Source organism: Myotis davidii, unplaced genomic scaffold (assembly GCF_000327345.1).
Source record: "Myotis davidii unplaced genomic scaffold, ASM32734v1 scaffold470, whole genome shotgun sequence".
Classification (NCBI taxonomy): domain Eukaryota; kingdom Metazoa; phylum Chordata; class Mammalia; order Chiroptera; family Vespertilionidae; genus Myotis; species Myotis davidii.
This window is the reverse complement of record NW_006282125.1, coordinates 261,117-278,528: the sequence shown is the minus strand read 5'-3', so window position 1 is coordinate 278,528 and position 17,412 is coordinate 261,117. Positions and strand designations below refer to the sequence as shown.

General features: G+C 51.1%; 1 protein-coding gene across 1 annotated transcript in view; it reads right to left on the bottom strand.

Moving 5' to 3' along the window:
* The window catches only part of BOC (BOC cell adhesion associated, oncogene regulated), a 70,540-nt gene that overhangs the window by 52,822 nt on the left and 306 nt on the right, over window positions 1–17,412 (bottom strand). Inside the window, exon 2 of the mRNA XM_006752681.2 lies at window positions 13,372–13,463. The gene's annotated coding sequence lies outside the window, so the exon portion shown is untranslated. The remainder of the gene's footprint in view (window positions 1–13,371; window positions 13,464–17,412) is intronic.

Genomic DNA, 17,412 nt, shown 5'->3' with positions numbered 1-17,412 from the left:
AAAGTATGGACAGGTGTTTTAGAAAAAATGAAAACATATTTAATATTCTGTTAATAACCTTTACAAATCAAATTACTTTGTTAAGTAAGTTGTATAAAATATTCATCAAGTACTTAGTTTGCTGAAAATTATCATTTTGGGCATATTAACATTTAAAGACTGCCTTTTTTCCTGCTAAATTAGTAACTTCCTAATTTAACTGATTTGTAAGTGTAATTAAAAGCCCTTGAGATTTAGTGAATGAAACATACCAGGTTTGGTCACAATGTGAAACTAAGGCAAATATCGAGAACTGGAAGAAATAATTGATGGTAGCACAAAACAAAGACTTTGACCATCTGCTGAGTTACTATGTGTGAGACAATTCATGCAGTGTCTTGTCTCACCTCCAAACACCTCTGTGAAGTAGGTAGCATTGTCATCCCCATTTTACAGATGCAGAAATTGAGGCTTACAGAGATGAAGCATCTTGTTCAAGCAAAGGATTCAAAGCCAGGGCTGCCTACTTCCCCTGCCTCTTGGGGTCCTTGGTAGATCCAAGCAGATACACAATGAACTGTTTTCTAACAAAGGAACTGAGCCTGAAAACAACCAGTCAGTCTGAACTGGAGTCATGTTCTAGCTACCATATTTCAGGAGGAACTGGGCTGGCAAGTCCCACAGTGCACAGTGCGTCCAGCTCCTGAAGATGTGCTGTTCCCCACGCTGCCCAGAGTCAGTCCTGAGGTCCGAGTTCTGAAATCCCACCCAAAAGTTGGTAGCAGCACTTTGAGTCTGGATTCAAGTTACATGCACCAGCACGTATAAGAGACAATAAAATCCTTCCATTTCTGAATCTGGCCTCTCTCATCTTCCTTCTGTTCCTACACAAGGAGTAGGAGGTAGGTTCTCAACTCTGGCTGCATAGAAGAATCATCGGTGGACACCAAAGCACACCCCCGCAGGCAAATTAAGTTACAACCTCTGGAGGTGCGGCCCGGGCATCAATCAGTGTTTTTAAAACTCTTTCCTGGAAACCGTCATGTGTTGCCATGGCTGGGAAGCAGCATGGGGTGCCTCTGCTGTGGACCTGGGGTCATTTTGATTAGGAATGTCTACCTCTGCCAGACATGCCCTAATTGCATTGGATACCATGATTGGAAAGGGGAGTTTTCCATAAAAATGGTCCCGACTATGTTATGTTGAAGAAATTCTTGTCATTCTTAAAGCTATATATTTTTAGTTTCACACATTTATTTTAAGAAATAAAACATTTTCTCAAAGCTTCTCTCAGATTTCCCCAGATATTTTCTGGACTTTTAGATTCCTCGTTTTCTCCTCTTCACATAAAAATAAAAACAAAAACCCAAGCAGAAGCCACCACAGGCTCAACAGGCCCAAGAGCAGCAAAGGAAACACAAACAGGTCCCTGGACCTGTCACCCCTGCTGACTAAGGCCACCAACTTCTGGGAGGTTCTCGGGAGCCTAGAGGTTTTCCAAGCATATGCACATTTAAGGCTTGCACATCAAAACCTGAAATGCCATGAGCGATTTCCTTAACAAAGCCAGGCAGTCTGCAGGGGCTCAGGGACCACCGGGAAGAGAAGCAGGTGTGGGCCAGCCAGGGGTCCCAGGTCCGCCTAGCCCCACCTCACACCAGAGGGCTTTGCCATCACTTGATGGCTTTTTGACATCCCAAAGGGTTAACAGCTCAGCCCCTAGCTTCCGCCTTCCCTAAGGAGTCCCTGTTCAGTTGGGTCCCTCCTGCAGAGGAGACAGCTTCCCGCACCCCCCCCCCCCCCCAAGAGGCTTGGGTCCCACCCAGCCCCTCCCTGCTCTGCGGCCCTCCCACTCCAGGAATGAAGCTGCCGCTGCCCAACATATACCCAGACTGGTTTCATCTCCTTCCAAATCCATTTTGTGTCTTAACTTCTGCCAAGAATAAAAATTAAAACACTCACACACACACATCGTGCGAGTAAGGGAGGGGAGGACAGGACTGGAAGTTTTAACTGAAAAAGACCAGGCAGGGAGTGGGAGGGCCCCCGGGGTCTGCGATGTCCTGCCTGAGGCCCCTGCTGGCTACACACAAGGTCAGCTCTAAGGGCAAGTATTGGCAGCACCTCCCCTCATGTTCCCCGGACGCCCCCTTCCACCCTCACCTCTGCCCAGAGGGACACAGAGCAGCCTGAGCTGCCAGTGCTGCAAAGGCCGGAAGCGGACTGCATTCCCCACACTTGGAGGACCTGCTCCTTGCCAACCCCAAAGTGAATAAAACAGCACTTGGGATGGCACGCGGGCCCTGGCAAAGCAGGTGGCTCCCAGGCTGCTCGTGGCCACCCAGAAAAACGGGTCTGGAGCTGGGGCCTCCGTCCTCAGAGTCCTGTCCCACCACACCCAGGGCAGGCAGAGGCCTGAGACAGCAGCTCCGACCCAGCTCTCCCATTCTCGCCGACCGCTCCCCTCCCGGGGAAACCAGGAGCCCCTGCTCTGCAGAATGACCACACCCAACCCCTCGCCCACCCAGGACCCTGCAGGGGTCAGACAATGGCCCCTTGGACTCAGCTCTGAATCCCACCATTTGCCCCGTTTTCTCCCCAAATGCTGAACTAAGTCCTCACAGTCCTTAAACCTGCTGCCCAGGTGGACCCACCCCTCATGGAGTCACTTGCCTTACCAGTCAATAAGCACTTATTGAACACCACTCCGTACGAGGCTCTGGGAATCCAAAGATAAAGTTCAAGTGTTCTCTACCAGCTCAACACAGGCACATCTGGGTGCCCTGTAGAACCATCGCGAATTGAGCCAAGTGTCCTGGGCGGGGGTTCTGTTCTTCCCAGGCCGCTGTGAGGAGGGGTGGGGAGACTGGAGGACACACTGCTTAGCAAAGGGTAGCCTGGTGGCATCTGTCCCGGTCCCATCTGGCACACACAGCATAGCAATGAAGACAAAGCAGTACTTTAAAAGCCCTTCTGTTTGCCTTGATAACGGTTGAATCTGGGTGATGGGTACATTGGGTTTGCGATACTCTTCCTTCAGCTTTTGTGTGTTAGAGCTTTTAAATAACAGATAGTAATGAATTTCCCCCCAATAGGATAACTAGAACAAGATCCTCCCAAAGCTTCCTAATCCTACACCAACTTTCAAACCGTCCCCCCGCCCCCGCACCACCAGCACTATCACCCACTTAACCAACATCTTCTTTTTAAAGAATTAGTATCTTTAATGTTGAAAGTATTACAGATGTCCCCTTTTGCCCAGTGTCTTCTTAGCTAGGACAAATAGCACTGTCAGGCAGGTTTCAGGGGGTGCCCTGGTTCTGGTGGGGAAGGGTGGTGTACCCCCTCTTTGACCTTCAAATGCTCCCCAGTGTTGGGACAAAGAGGCCACCCCACCCCTGAAAGGAGACTGTTGGCCGCAGCCGGAGATCCCAAGGGGCCTCCTCCCTGGCTCTGCCTCAGCGTCGGGAGCAGCGGGCTGCCTCCAGGCCCCCTGCCTCCTTTACGGCTTCCCTGTCCTGGCTTCCCTGTCCCGGATGGGCCTCCCCAGGACCCTGAGCCTACCCCACCAGCAGGTCCCCCGCTCTGGCTGGCGTTTCCTCGACAGCAGAACCAACCACGTGCACAGGCCTGAGGCCCAGGTGAAGAGCCATCCCTTTCCTCTGGGCCTCCATGCCTCTTCCTATAAAATTCTCAAACATACTGTAAGTGACAAAACTCTAAGGAGCCCAATCTTCCAAGAACATGGGCTTTCGGGAAATAATTATAAATCAGCAGCTTATCTAAGCCAAAGTAACAATCATCGTGATCATAATAAAGGTGACCATCCAGCACCTACTCTTGTAATGAGAGAACAAAGGGCATGCAATTCAACGTGGAATGACCCCCTTGCTTGGATCTGAGTGTCTGGAGGGCAGGCGGCTCAGTGCTCAAGAATCTGCTGGCTGAGCAGTTGACAGGCCACTCTTTAATGTTACGGACGTGTCTTTGGGCCCAGGTGGAAAACGCCTGGCGAGCGCGCAGTGCTGCTCTCCGCAGGCTTCCTGCTGGGCATCTGGATAACAGCTCAATGTGAAACCCCAGGTGACCAAAGAGAGGCTGGGTGCAGGGATCCAGAGTTTCAGCGGGCGGCCTTCTTCACACGAGGGGGACAGGCCGGAACTCCCCAGCCGGGAGGGTAACACACCTCATCTTAGGTGAGATGGCAAGAAAGCAGGTCTCACTGTGTTCCCCAATCCAGACCGAGGGCGTCAGCACTTCCTGTGTGAGGGAGATTCGTTCTGCCCGCCTGAGGTTCCCTCAGCAGGGCAGGTACTCCTCCTCACCCTCTGGCTTTGGGAACACAGAGGCTGCTTTCTCTGGAGAGTGGAGCAGGTTGGCGGTGGGTGAAACTGGAACCAATGCTGGTTTCTACGGAGAGAAGACCCAGCGCATCAGAGCTCCTTCCGGCACAAGCTGATCCTCCCGAAGGAGCAAGGCCCACGCTGGCCTCCTGGGCATCCGCTCCATCAAGTGGCCACACTGCTGATGTTTGGCATGGCCCCGCTGTACGGAATGCCATCCTTTATGCCGAAGGCAATTTTTTAAATGCACCACATTTATATTTATATTTACATTTTATAAATATAAAGGCTATTTATGAAGGTCTTTCTGAGACATACCCCCTCCCCAAATCAAGAGAAAAAAGAAATGATTTGTCTGAGCACATATTTATCTTTGGTTCCGAGAATGTGGGCCCCGTGCCTAGACACACTGCCTGGCATGTACCTACGGAGCCAGCCAGGGATTCTTTCTCAGGACTCTCACTGCACCTCCTGGGGACAGGCTGTGAGCAGGTGACTTGGGGTCAAGGCTGGACTTATCTGTAAGGAACGCGGGGCTCACACTCACAGGTGTCGGCTGTTCTCCATCCTCTGCCTCCCCAGACAAACCGAGGCAAGGGCCAAGGCTTCTGGAAGGGCCGACAGTCAGACTCAGAGTTAGACCCAGGGAGCCTAACCTGATTCCAACATGAACAACCAAAGCCAGGACGGCTGGCCTATAGAGGGCCTCCCCTGAAGAGTTTAAAGAGCTTCCAACCCTCCATTGCGTTAGTGCTCACCGTCTCAGTGACAACCCTGGGACAGGTATTACCAGCCTCCACTTACAGGGGGACAACGAGGTAGGGCCACTGAGGGGCGGCCCAGAGCTCCGTGAGCGCGGTCAGGCCACGGGTGGGAGGCCGGCGGGGGAAGACAGCAAAGCAGAGGAGGAGGAGGAGGTGTGGATCTGGGTCATCGGCATGGAATGTCCACTTCCTGCGGGGCCGATGAGGCTTCCCCCCTCCTCGTGCTGAACTCTGACACACCTGGCTGGTGTCCGTCAGCGTGAGGAGGTACCAGCTGGCCTCCGCTCGGTGTTTATTCCAAACAGGAAGCAATGGACGCGGCTAAACTTCAGTCCCTGCTCCCCAGGGTTGGAACCCTCTGCCTAGTCCACCTTTCCCCAGCCCCTGGGAATTTCCAGCCTGGCTCCACCAGAGGAGACACACGACCCCCATTTATGCAGGTCCCTTCTCCTAACGGGGCCCAGCGTTAGGGTGGGGCTGGAGAAGCCTCTCCTGCCCCGGTTATAAAATCCATCACTAACACCTATCTGTCCCCCAAAGAGCCTCGCCATCTAGAGTGACTGCTGAGCACACTGCATGCTGAGGTTCCTGCCCCAAGCTCCCCCGGAATCTTAGTTTGTGAGGCCGACTGGAGAAAGCAGCATGTCTGGGCAGGGGAAACGTTCTCAATCTCTTTGCATCTGAGGGAGTCTTTCTCCCCAGTGACCACAAAACAGGCCCCAGGGCTCAGCCAGTCGCAAGGCTCAGCACAGACACCGCTGGGACTGGGACCGGGACTGGGCTGGGCGGGGAGCAGCGGCCTGAGAGGCTGGGGGACAGGTAGCCCGCACAGGATGTGGTGGGGAGGAGGGCTGCTGCCCGCGGAAGCTCGCTGCCCCACGGCTGGTCCACCGCTCCACAGCAAGTAAAACAAACTACGGAGGAGGAAGGCAAACAGCCCGTGTGCTCCTCCTGTCTCCTCGGGAAGGGGATGGGAAGGTCTGCACAGCTGACACTTCCAGATGTGGAACCAAAACACAGGCAGCTCCTGACAGTTTACCAGCCTGGGCTAAACTCCAGTAGCACCAGGGCTGGGCCTGTTCAGTGGACGAAGAAAAAGGTATGGCATTGCAGGCTCTGCTCAGGTGGGTCTCAGCATAGGGCGCTGGGCTCCTCCTTTGCTGGTCCCTTGCTCCAAGAGTAGAATGGATGGGTGTGTGTGTGTGTGTGTGTGTGTGTAGAATGGATGTGTGTGTGTGTGTGTGTGTGTGAGTAGAATGGATGGGTGTGTGTGTGTGTGTAGAATGGATGGGTGTGTGTGTGTGTGTGTGTGTGTGTGTGTGTACGGGGGTTGGGGGAAGGGCATGTTTAAAACTCGAGGAGATGGCTAAGTGAAAGAAGCTAGCCTGGAAAGACTACATATTGCGTAACTCAAACTATATGACATTCTAGAAAAGACAAAACTACAAAGACAGTAAAAGCAGCCGTGGTTGCCCGGGATTTGGGAGAGGGAAGGGAGGAAGGTTGGAGAGGGGAGCACAGGGGATTTTAGGCAGTAAAACTATTATTCTGTATGATACTGTAATGGTGCATGCCTGTCATTGTGCATTTGTCAAACCCCACAGAACGTACAATGCAAAAAGTGAGTTTTAATGTAAACTACGGCCTTCAGTTAATAACAATGTGTCAACATTGACTCATCAGTGGTAACAAATTTACTACACCAACGTGTTAGTAATATGGGAAATTGGTACAGAGTGAAGCAACTCTGTAATTTTCACTTAATTTTTCCTGTAAATCTAAAAATGCTTTTTAAAAAAGGCTATTGATTTTTTTAAGTTAAAAGAAAACGCTGGAGGAGGCAGCTTGGGCCATTCCCCAGCTCCCTGAGGTGCTGTAGATTTTGGATCTGAGGATTGTGGTAGTGTACTTTCTCAAACACATTTGTGTCAGCACAAAACCTCTTGGGATCTTTATCCCTATTTTTATTCCTTCTCAGCTTCCAAATCTAGAACCAAGTTAGAAATGACTGAGATGCAATTTGAAGTAAGATATGCCCTCAGGCAGATGCAAACATGCTGCCCCTTATACTTCCACACCTGTCAGCTCCCCAAATCCTTGTACTTCCACACCTGTCAGCTCCCCAACAGCAGGCGTCTGTGTGGCCTGCGTGCCCAGCATGGGCCTCACCCCAGCAGGTCCTCATGTGTGTGAGGACCGGACTATTCTTAAATTCATCCCATGTTCCTCATGCCCCTGGCTCGTGGTTCCAAACCAGATTCAACAGAGCGCCAATTCAACCCGGGTACTGTGCTAGCAGGAAGGGCTGTGCCGTGGATGGTCCAGGCGCACTGAGGACGCCCCAGCTGAGCAGCTGGACTATATACTCCTGGTGGAGTGAGAGGATGGGCTGGGTGTCTCTGCATTTCCTAGCCAGGCCCAGCACAGTGCTGGGCTTAAGTAGGTGTTCAACAAATTCCTCTTGAGTGAGCGATGCGGAAGGGCCAGAGAGGCATCCATTCCCACACTCCCCTTACAAAAGGAACAACTGGCAGCTGAAGTCAGTCTCCCGAGGAGAGAGAGGAACTGGGCTGTGTCTGCTGCGGCCCAGCACACTGCTTCCCCGCTTTTCTAGAACATTACTAGGATTCTGTCTCCCCCACGTACCTCATATACTAGTACATATACCCAGAATGCAGTGTTCTTACATAATTCTGCCTGTAATGATTTCATTTTGTTTGAAACTCATTATACCCCTTTTGAGACTCAGGAGATCCATGCAGATTAGTAAATGAATGAATGAATGAATGAATGAATAAATAAGTAAATAAATAAATAAATAAAGCACCAAGTACACGAGATTCTATTCTAGGCACCGGGGAAAGAGCGAGGTACAAAACCAAGTCCCTGATCTCATGGGTCTTTTATTACAAAGGATAAGCAAGGAATAAGCAAATGAACAAAGAGATATATGTTGGGAGATAACGTTGAGGAAAATAAGTTCGGTTGAAGGGAGAGAGAATGAGGGTGGGAGTGCGATTTAATAGAGGGCGGTCAGGAAGCTGAATGAAGTAGGGAGGGACTGCGCAGATGGCAGGAAAGAGCCTTCCCTGCAGAGGGCAAAGCCAGTGCAAAGCCCCTGAGAAGGGAGGTTGCTCAGCTAGTTGGAGGAGCAGCCAGGAGGCCAGTGTGCCTTCGGAGTGGGCGGGGTGGTGGGGAGAAGAGGGAGAAGAGGGAGGAGAGGGAGTAGACAGAGGAGAGGGAGGAGAGGACAGAGGGGAGGGCATCTAGATGTCTGGAGTTTTCTCTGAAGGAAACAGGGCACCGTGGAGAGTTCTGGCTTCTCCTTCGGAGGTTGACCCTGACTTCTCTATGAACAGACTACGGGCCAGAAAGGTCTGGGGACTTGGAAGCAGGGAGAACACTTGGGAAGCTCCTGCAATAGTCCAGGTAGGCAATGTCAATGGAAGACTGGATTCTGGATACATTCTCAAGGCAAAGCCAATACGATTTGCAAATTTAAAGTGGAATATGAGGAAAGAACAGAGTCAAAGGTGACTCGCAGGGTTGTGGCCTAACTGGTAGCATGGATGATGCTGAATTGGGGGAGAAGCTGAGGAAAAGGGTGGAAAGTCTTTTCCAGTGGCCAGGTCTGAGGACTGCTACCTCACGGTGCTCCCAGGGCTGGCCTTGCACACGGTGGGCTCCTCTCTCTCCCCACCGTCTCATTCCTTTGTCTCTGTAGACCTTGAGCCAGTGGGGGTTCCATCAGCACAGCCTTCCACCTACCCATCCCTTTAGCTGCCCAACCTACCAATAGCCTGCCTTTCCCTCTGTCCCTTTTCCCTTTTCTTTCCTTCGCTAAGGACAGCCACCTTCTACTGAATGCTCACCACGCATTCCATGCACTTTCTATGCAGTAGCTTGCTTCCTCTTTGCAACAATCTTAAGAAACCGGGGTCTCGATTTAGTTCAGGTGACTAGCCCAGGGACATACACCTAGTGATTGGCAAGGCCAGGGTTCAAACCCATGCCTGTCTACCTCTGGAGTCCCCCCTTAACCAGGATGCCCCACAATCTCCAGCCTGGAAGTGGCTCCCTTCTGGTCTGCCATCTTTCTCCACTCTGCACCCTTTTCCTAATAAGGCTCCTTCAGACTTCAGTGCTCTCAGCTGGGGTCCCCCCTGACAGCCCCAATCCCCACTGTTCCTTCCTCTCTCAGAGGAATGTTAACCAGGATTCTCCTACCGTGAGATCTTTTCCTCTCCCCACTCTCCCAGGACCCTGAGACCCTTCACTGCCTCTTCCAGCCAGAGAGGGGAAGGCGAGTCAGCTAATAGGGCCTGGGGGCGGTGGGGTGGGGGCTCTGTGATAGGACCCCACTGCCTCTGCCCAGGTTCCTCCGCAGAAAAGAGAACAGAGGCGGATGCAGCCCTTGTGCCCAGACTCTGACTCTGGTTCCCTGGAATGTCCTGTCTCCTAACCCAGCCTCGGTGGGCACAGATGCCAGAGGCCTGTGGCCTTGGTGGTGGGCAGGGACATTTCGAATCAAAGTGCCCTCTTGCGCCATCTCGCTGCCTCCTAAGTGCTCTGAGGAGGCTGCTTGTGCAGACAGGGAAATAGAGGCAGAGTTCCCATGACTTCCTCAGCCACCCAACTGAGAGGTCACATACTTGTCTTAAGGCCGGTGTCCTGTGTTCCCGCCTGAGCCCAGAACATCCTGGCTCCAGGCTTTCCAAGTTTGCGAAAGGAAACCAAGGAGCTGTGAGAACTCCATGGCCTCGCAGCCACATCTCCACTTCCCTGGCCTGGAAGGAGGGCAGGTCTGTTTGCTCTTCTGCAGGTAACTAACTGCCTGAGCAGTTCTTCCTGCTGGGCCCTGTGGGTATCTGCCTGGAAGGTCCCATCTCCTGTCTGTTACCTGTCTGTCAGAGCCGCTAAGTCCTTCTTCAGGGGGTTTTTCTGCACAAGCTGCCACATCTCCTGATCAGGAGGTTTCTGCTCCGTCAAATGCCTTCCTGCCCACCCCACCCAGGGCACAGAGCACCTGCCTGATCAGACTCGCAGACCGAGGAGCAATGGATTCAGCTGGCATCTGGGGTGAAGCAGAGCTCCAGACAGCCAATCCGGATGATGTCCCAGGGGCAAAAAAAAAAAAAAAAGTCAGGAGCCATGTTCTGAGATGGGACCCAAGATGGAGGCGGCTTTTAGCCCTGTTTGCAAAGTCTGACACCAGCGAGGCCACAAAGCCTGGCTTCCTGGTGCTGCTTCCGCGGAGCAGTCAAAACCTTCCAACTATCGTCCTGGGAAGTCAGTAAAGGGCCCCACCCAACCCTTAGATTTTGTTGCAAAAGGAACAGTTCTCCTTAAGCTAAGGGAGCTCTACTCTGCGGGGAGAGATTGTCTGGGCAGTTATTTTTCCTTTCAAGCCTGAGTTTTGGAGTCAGCAGCCCTGCAATGAAATCTTGTGTGATCAGAACAAGTCATTACAATCACTGAAGCCTCAGCTCCCTTACCTGCAGAATCGGACCACTGTGCCCATCTTCCCGGGACTGCGGGGGACTGGGCTGGGCACACAGCGGGTGCTCCCTAAATGGCAGCCGTCATTCTCCACATCTCCGGAAGGACGCAGAGGCGGGCGGTGCTGCCTCTCTGGCCCCGAGACTCCTGCTCTCAGCCTGCCCTCCAGGTCCACAGATGGCTCCCTGAGTGACAGGGTGATAATTCGTCCCTCCCATGATCAAGGGTACACGCTGCTCCTGTGTGCTCACCTCTGGCGGGAGATGTTCGCCACATAAACGCCAGGCTTCATTTGTAAATTCAGAGGAACAAAAACGCCTCCATCCCCACCCTGCCTTCAGCCACCTGTCCGGTTCTTTTCACCCAAACTCAGGACCTCTGTGGTGTTTCAGTGACAGGGATCGGCTGCCAACCTCACTGTTCCCTTTGGGCAGGAGAGCCAAGCTCCCTCCCCTCTCTCCCTTTGTCAGAGACCACCCAGTGGACCTTGCTGGCAAGATGCCAGCGTCCAGACAGGCGAAAGCGAGGCCTGACCACGCAGCCTCCATCCCCGCAACAGAAGGCTCTGTACAAAGCCCCGAGCACCTGACTGAGGGGCTTTCACCTGGAGCTGACGCAGCCCTCCCGATGGCGGACCACCAAGGGCGGCGAGGGAGGGCTGCAGGTGACTGCTTCGAGGGCCTGCGCGTTGCAAGAGCCATTAGAATCTAACACGTGGCTGTAACACCGCAGATTTTTATATAACTCGTTCCCAACAAAACATCCATTCATAATGACAGAGGTACACAGCTGTGAATTTCCATCACTTCACGTGGGCTCACTGTGCTGACGGCCTGCGTTATGAAACCCCCTCCGCGTGGGCACAGGTACATGAAAAGGAAGGGCCACACTCACACCACTGTGGGGGCATCGCCTTCCGACAGCAAGCAGAGAGAGAGTCATGTGGGGGAGAGGACTTGTGAAATAATTAGGAGCAGCGTCTGCTTTCACAGAAAAGTCGTAAAGCCAGAACCCCCCAATTTTCCTCTCCCATTAAGTGTGACCCATACCTAATAAACCTGCTGGAACTGTAATGTGAGGTAAGTTCAGACTAGTAAAGGCACTGGACGGGGACGAATCTGGAAACTTATTGGCAGAGCCAGGGAAGGTGGGGGAGGGCTCTCCTCAAGCCTCCAGCTCCAGCCCAGCCTGGGGGCCTCCAAGGCCAGCCGGTTCCAAAGACGCTCCTCCTCTTACCTGTACCTCCCATCCTGGGCGCAGGTTACCTCTCGGCAGCCGAGGAGGCTCCTGGGCAACTGCAGGGCCCAGCGGCTTTTATTTGTCCCTAAAATTAATGTCCTCTCACTTGCTGCTCTGGGAATGATTTCAGAGCCAAGCAAACCTACCCTGGACAGCAGAGCCAAGGGCAATGGGACTGAAAGGCAAAAAGCTGAACTCAGGCCTGTGTTTCTAGAATTCTCAGCGAAAATCTGACACGGACAAGGAAAGAAAAGGCACATTTCTCCTTTTCCCCCTGAAAGGTATTCAATAACTGGTTTTAGAAACGTGTCTAGTACCCACATTTCTGAGATTCTGTATCATGACAGAGATTCTAGTTTTTAACTTTCCTAAAATTAAACACACACACACACACACACACACACACACACACCCCTACTCTGAACTTAACATCTCCTGTGTCAAGAATACTTCAGCCCGTAGTCTGCAAAGGAAAGGTAATTTTTCAGGGAAAAAGTCATGAACAACAGGATGAGCAGAGGTGAAGGAACAGCAGCACCGCCCGCCGCTCTGTGCCTGTGAGATGCGGCCTGAGAGGCTGGCAGCCTCTCTCACCGGCCAGTCCGTGTGCTGGGACGCTGGAGCGTGGGTCGCACTGCTCTGCATTTCCCTTCCCGTCAGTAATGGGATCTGAACGGCCTGGGCTCAGGTTCACAGTAAGTACGCAGTCAAAGCTTGTGGAGGGGATGAAGGCTTCAGTCTGCGCACGTCATCCTCCTCCTCTTGTCCAAGGCTGTCCAAACTCATTTCAGAGGAGAATAAACATTCCTTTGCCACACTTGCTGCTGCTCAGCTCTTTCTGCCTTCTTTTTAAATTCGATCCTACTCACCCTGGCCATATTGTGTGTTTTCCTGTTCCTTACTAACCAGGAGGACCAGTTGAGACTTTCCTCAACATTTTCTCTGGCAACCGAGTTAAGTTGACTGCGTATTATTGGCTCTGATCTTTCTCCTATGATTTCCTCTTACTGCCCGAGAATCCTGTCCTGAACATCAAAGGCCTTCTTTGAAGATAAGGCCAAATTCACCATTAGGAAAAGAGAAATTATTTCCTAACTCTATTTCAGAAGATGGAACAACACAGAATCCCTCTGGGTTTTGTGAGATAAACACGGCCCGGGACATCGGATCACAAGGCATTCGCTGTAATACCGCTGACAGAGACATAAACACAGGGCTTTCCTCGCCCAAACCTAAGCAGGACTTTACCACAGTGGTCTTAGATGCCAAATCCCATAGTAAATGGTTTGCATACAGCATGTCCAGGAGTGTGCCTAAGGGAAAGGAGGCTTCAATGTGGCCAGCCCGGGGGATAGAGGCCACCATAGGCTCTGACTAAAATGTATCTGAGTCACACTAGAACCAACTGTTTAGTCCAGTCCCACTTCAGTTGGATCCTTCCAATACCAAATGAGGAGTGACATTCCATCTTCAAGTGGCAACACAAAACATGAAAAATGGTGGACCCTGCAGGCCAGAGATGCTAGACTGTGGGCAGGAAGCCTCACCTGTTTCTTCTATTTCATTGCTGCTGCCATCAGCCGGTGTGAGTGTCGACAAGACTTCATGGGTCATGGGTTTCAGGAAGCTTGTGCTGGGACTGAGGAAAAAGAGAAGTGTCTCATCTTTTGAACAAGCAGATAAACAAATACTTCTGAAGTATTTGCTTTTTATAAGGAGTATTGCTACAAACCAGGGTGATTCCTTGTTAATCCATTTTATGCAAAAGAAAACAAAGAAAAAGCAGTTTTTCTAAGATCAGAGGCTTCCTTCAATCTCCAGTTACCTGGCTCCTTGCTAGAAATGAAGAGAAAAATGGATGAAGGACAATGACGGCATTGAAAACAATCTGTTGATCTTACAGAACCATTACCTGTGCATCCAGCATCCCCTTTTCATCAATATTCCCCAAATATCTCTCAAATGCACATTGTTAGCTGGCTTCATACAAAGTAAGGTGGGTTTCCTGGGAAGAGGTTTGGGGCAAGGCAGTAAGCAAGAAATGGACCCAGCAAAGTCCAGGGCCAGAGAATGCCGGGCCAGGCTGGAGCAGAAGGCTCCTAGGGAGGTGCCATCGCCATGCAGTGGGACGGAGCCACCTATGAGAGGGCTAAGGAGTTTGGATTGTAAACTTTGACTGTTTTTGAGCTGGGTGATGACTTGTTTGTAGGACTAATGGGAGATGGGTGGGGTAGACAGTGGAGAATCCAGCCATCTGTCAGCAGCAACTGTGATGGGCATGAACAAGTGTGGAGGTAGCAGGACTGGAGAGATGGTGTGGATGGTGGAATAATAAAAGGAAGAGCAGGAAAGACTGGATGAGCTTGGGAGGGAGTCTAACTCAGAGGCAGTGGAGATGCAGAGATCTGTGCTCAATGGTTTGAACCAGTGTGAATGGAGTCCACAGGCAGAGCCAAGGCCCAGCCCAAGTTTCCTAATCCTCAGGGCAGTGCCCCTTGAGCTGCATCTTTTAAGCCTTGCTTCCAGTATTGCTCCTCCCTTTCTCTAATCATCACCACCCTGAGGGGTCTAAGGAGGCACACGGATTTCTAGATTAAAAGCAAACACACTCTTCATCCCACCCCATCCCCACCCCCGCCCCCAAATATTTAATGTAGCCTCATAAATGACGAAAAGATTACATGTGAGGGCTTCATATGGGAGCACTCTTAGGATTTGGTCGTTCCCACCAATAACAAAAGGACTGGACATATCTGTTTTCTGAGTCTTTGGTTAAAAACATAAGAGAAGCTTCAGGGCTGTCACAACTACGTGAAAAGTATTTACGCACATGGATGAAGAAACACAAGTTGTATTATAGCATGGGATTGTGGGTAATATTCAAAAAGTTTCTTTATTAGTAGATGCTTGTGCAATAATTAAAAATGGGGGTGGGGCTAGTTTGGAGAACCACCCTTAGACTAAGAAAGCCTATTCTCCTGGGACAAGATGCTCCCAGCCCTGGGTCTGATGTACTATAGATGCTATTGTACTGAAGTATGGAGATGACAAGAAGTTCCATATATTAAAGTAAACAGATTTTTAAAAATATAAAAAAAATCACTTTCTTTTCTCTCCCTCTCCAATTTCCATTTTCCCCCTCTTTCTTATTTTTCCTGACAGCAAGAAAGTTTGGAGTTTGAAGGAAAGAAAGCAAACTCCAGAGGGATAATACTATCTTTTGGTGCCAGGTTAACACTTTCTTATTCAGAGGCCAGAAAGTACTGGATAGTAATTATCTGTTGCACTTGGGTTTTCTTTGGTTTCTTCTCACTTGTTTGAAAGACAAAGAGGGAAAAACCCTTATTCATGAATCATATCAGTGTCTTCGCTGAAATCTGAACCCAGATCCTCCTAGGGCCTGTGAAAGACTGTGACCAGCAGGCTCACTTCTCACCCTCCTTGCTTAAACCCTGGGGTTCCCTCAGGAAGCCAACGGGATTGTTTCGTGAGTAAAATCTCCTACTCCTGCTTAGGGCATGGAAACCACAGATAAGTTGTTAAAGAGGGCTGGAAGCCCAAACACTTGAAAGAACAGTTCAAAGTCAGGAAAATCTCTGGACCCAAATTTGTAGGACGATGGAAAGGAACATAAATCACCCTCTTATCACAAGTTGGCCAACCAATCAACAGCCCTCTGCTGATTTTAAGCCTTGCTTCCGGTATTGGTCCTCCCTTTCTCTACCACTACCACCCTGAGCGGGTTGAGGAGGCAAAAGCCCTATTGAGGAAGGCTTTTGGTAAACACGGATTTCTAGATTAAAAACAAACACCCTCCTCAGCCCACCCCCCCCCCACCCTCTTCTTCCTGACTTAGTCCTTGGTCAAGGAACCAATCATCCTGTCCTCTATCAACCTCCTCTCCCAAGGAAAGCCAACACCAGTGGCTTAGGCAATTCTCTTAAGAAAATGTCTCTCCCAATGTTACTCTCTGAGATCTCTTGGAAGAGGATAAAAGGGACAGTGTCTGTCGTCTCAATCCTCAGACAATCCTCAGAATGTCTATGTAGGTGTAGACATTCTCTAGCCACCCGAAGGGCCAAACTCTGGGTGATAGATGGGGGCAGGCAGGGTCAGCAAAGAGGCACAATAAGGCAACTCCTACTTCTTTCATTTTTACCTCTTTCCATAAACTCAAAGACTCATCTGGCAGGGAAATCATAACTCCACTGCTGTTCCCTCCCTGCCTCTATCCCACTGACCCCAAGGTGCTTCAGGATTACCATGGGAACCTTCTGGGTTTCAATTACCAGACCATTAAAAAGTGCCAATTATAAGACCTCAGAAACGTTCCTGGGTAACCTGTTACACACCTCAAAATGGCCACGCCGCTGCCTCAGAGTCACTTCAAGTAAAGTTTAGAAAACAGGTCCCCCAGCTGTACCGAGCCCTCCAGCCCCCACCTCAGTCCAAGACCCTGTTTTAATATTGTCTATACTGCCCTTGAGAGAATAGGGACTAATTTATTAGCTGTAACCAGAGGGGTGAAAAAACACACAACCCATCACAAAGCTGGGCTGCCAACTCAGGGTCCAGTTGTGGGATAAATCAGAAATGTATGTGCATTCAAGAATTTGGAAAATGACATTTGTTCAGTGGCCAATGTTTGCAAAGTTCTGGGCAACAGAAAACTAGGTGACGAATGGGAGCAGGGTACAGGGCACGTGGGGGTGGCACAAGGGCCTGACACCAAAATATGCTTTTCACTCAGTCCACTCAAGGAGGTTAACTCTGGGCCAGAAACATGTGAGCCCATCTGAACCAGCTGAGAAGGGATGGGGGAGGGGCGGAACACCCCACCACACCCAGAAAGTGCCTGTTTAGGACCGCTGGTGTGCGGTTTGGGTATTCTTAGCTTCACTGCCACATCTCTGGAACGACACAACAACCATTCAAGTAACCCTGCCACTGCCATCCCCATCCCCGAGACAAAACTCAGTAAAACAAACCTTCAATTCCTCCGGTCTGTCTGTTCACCACCCCTCAAAATTCTCCCATCACCTGGAAGAGCAAACTAACCTCGGGCATCCTGAAGGGTTTGGCAGGGCCTTCAAAACCCAGGCAGAAAATTCTTCCTAGGTTCCTGGCCCCTCCCCACAGCCCCTTCCCACTTGTTCAGCGGTTCATTGCCCCACCTTCTCGCAGTTATACAAACAAAAACTCCAAGAGCACAACCCCAGGAGCACGCTGCGCGCGAGCGCGCGCACACACACTCCCTTTTACTGCTGCCCCAACCCCACAGACACCTCTGGACACCCCACTGCAGCCTCGTCCCTTCCACCCCTACAGCTGGGGATGCTCATTTTAAACGCCAATGCCATAAACCCTCACCCCCGAAAAAGACCAAACTGGTGTTGGGTGGTTCTGTGTATTTGTCAATCCCCATGTGGGCTTCTCCCCATGTGGGTTTCTCCCCGTGGTCTGGCGCACGGAGCCAGAGCACTGGTGTCAACCTTCGGGGAAGTTTGGGAGGCTATCCCTGCGCTTCCTCCACCCCAGGAGCTTCCGGGAGTCACCAGCCAGCCCGCACCGCAGGGAACAGGGAACGA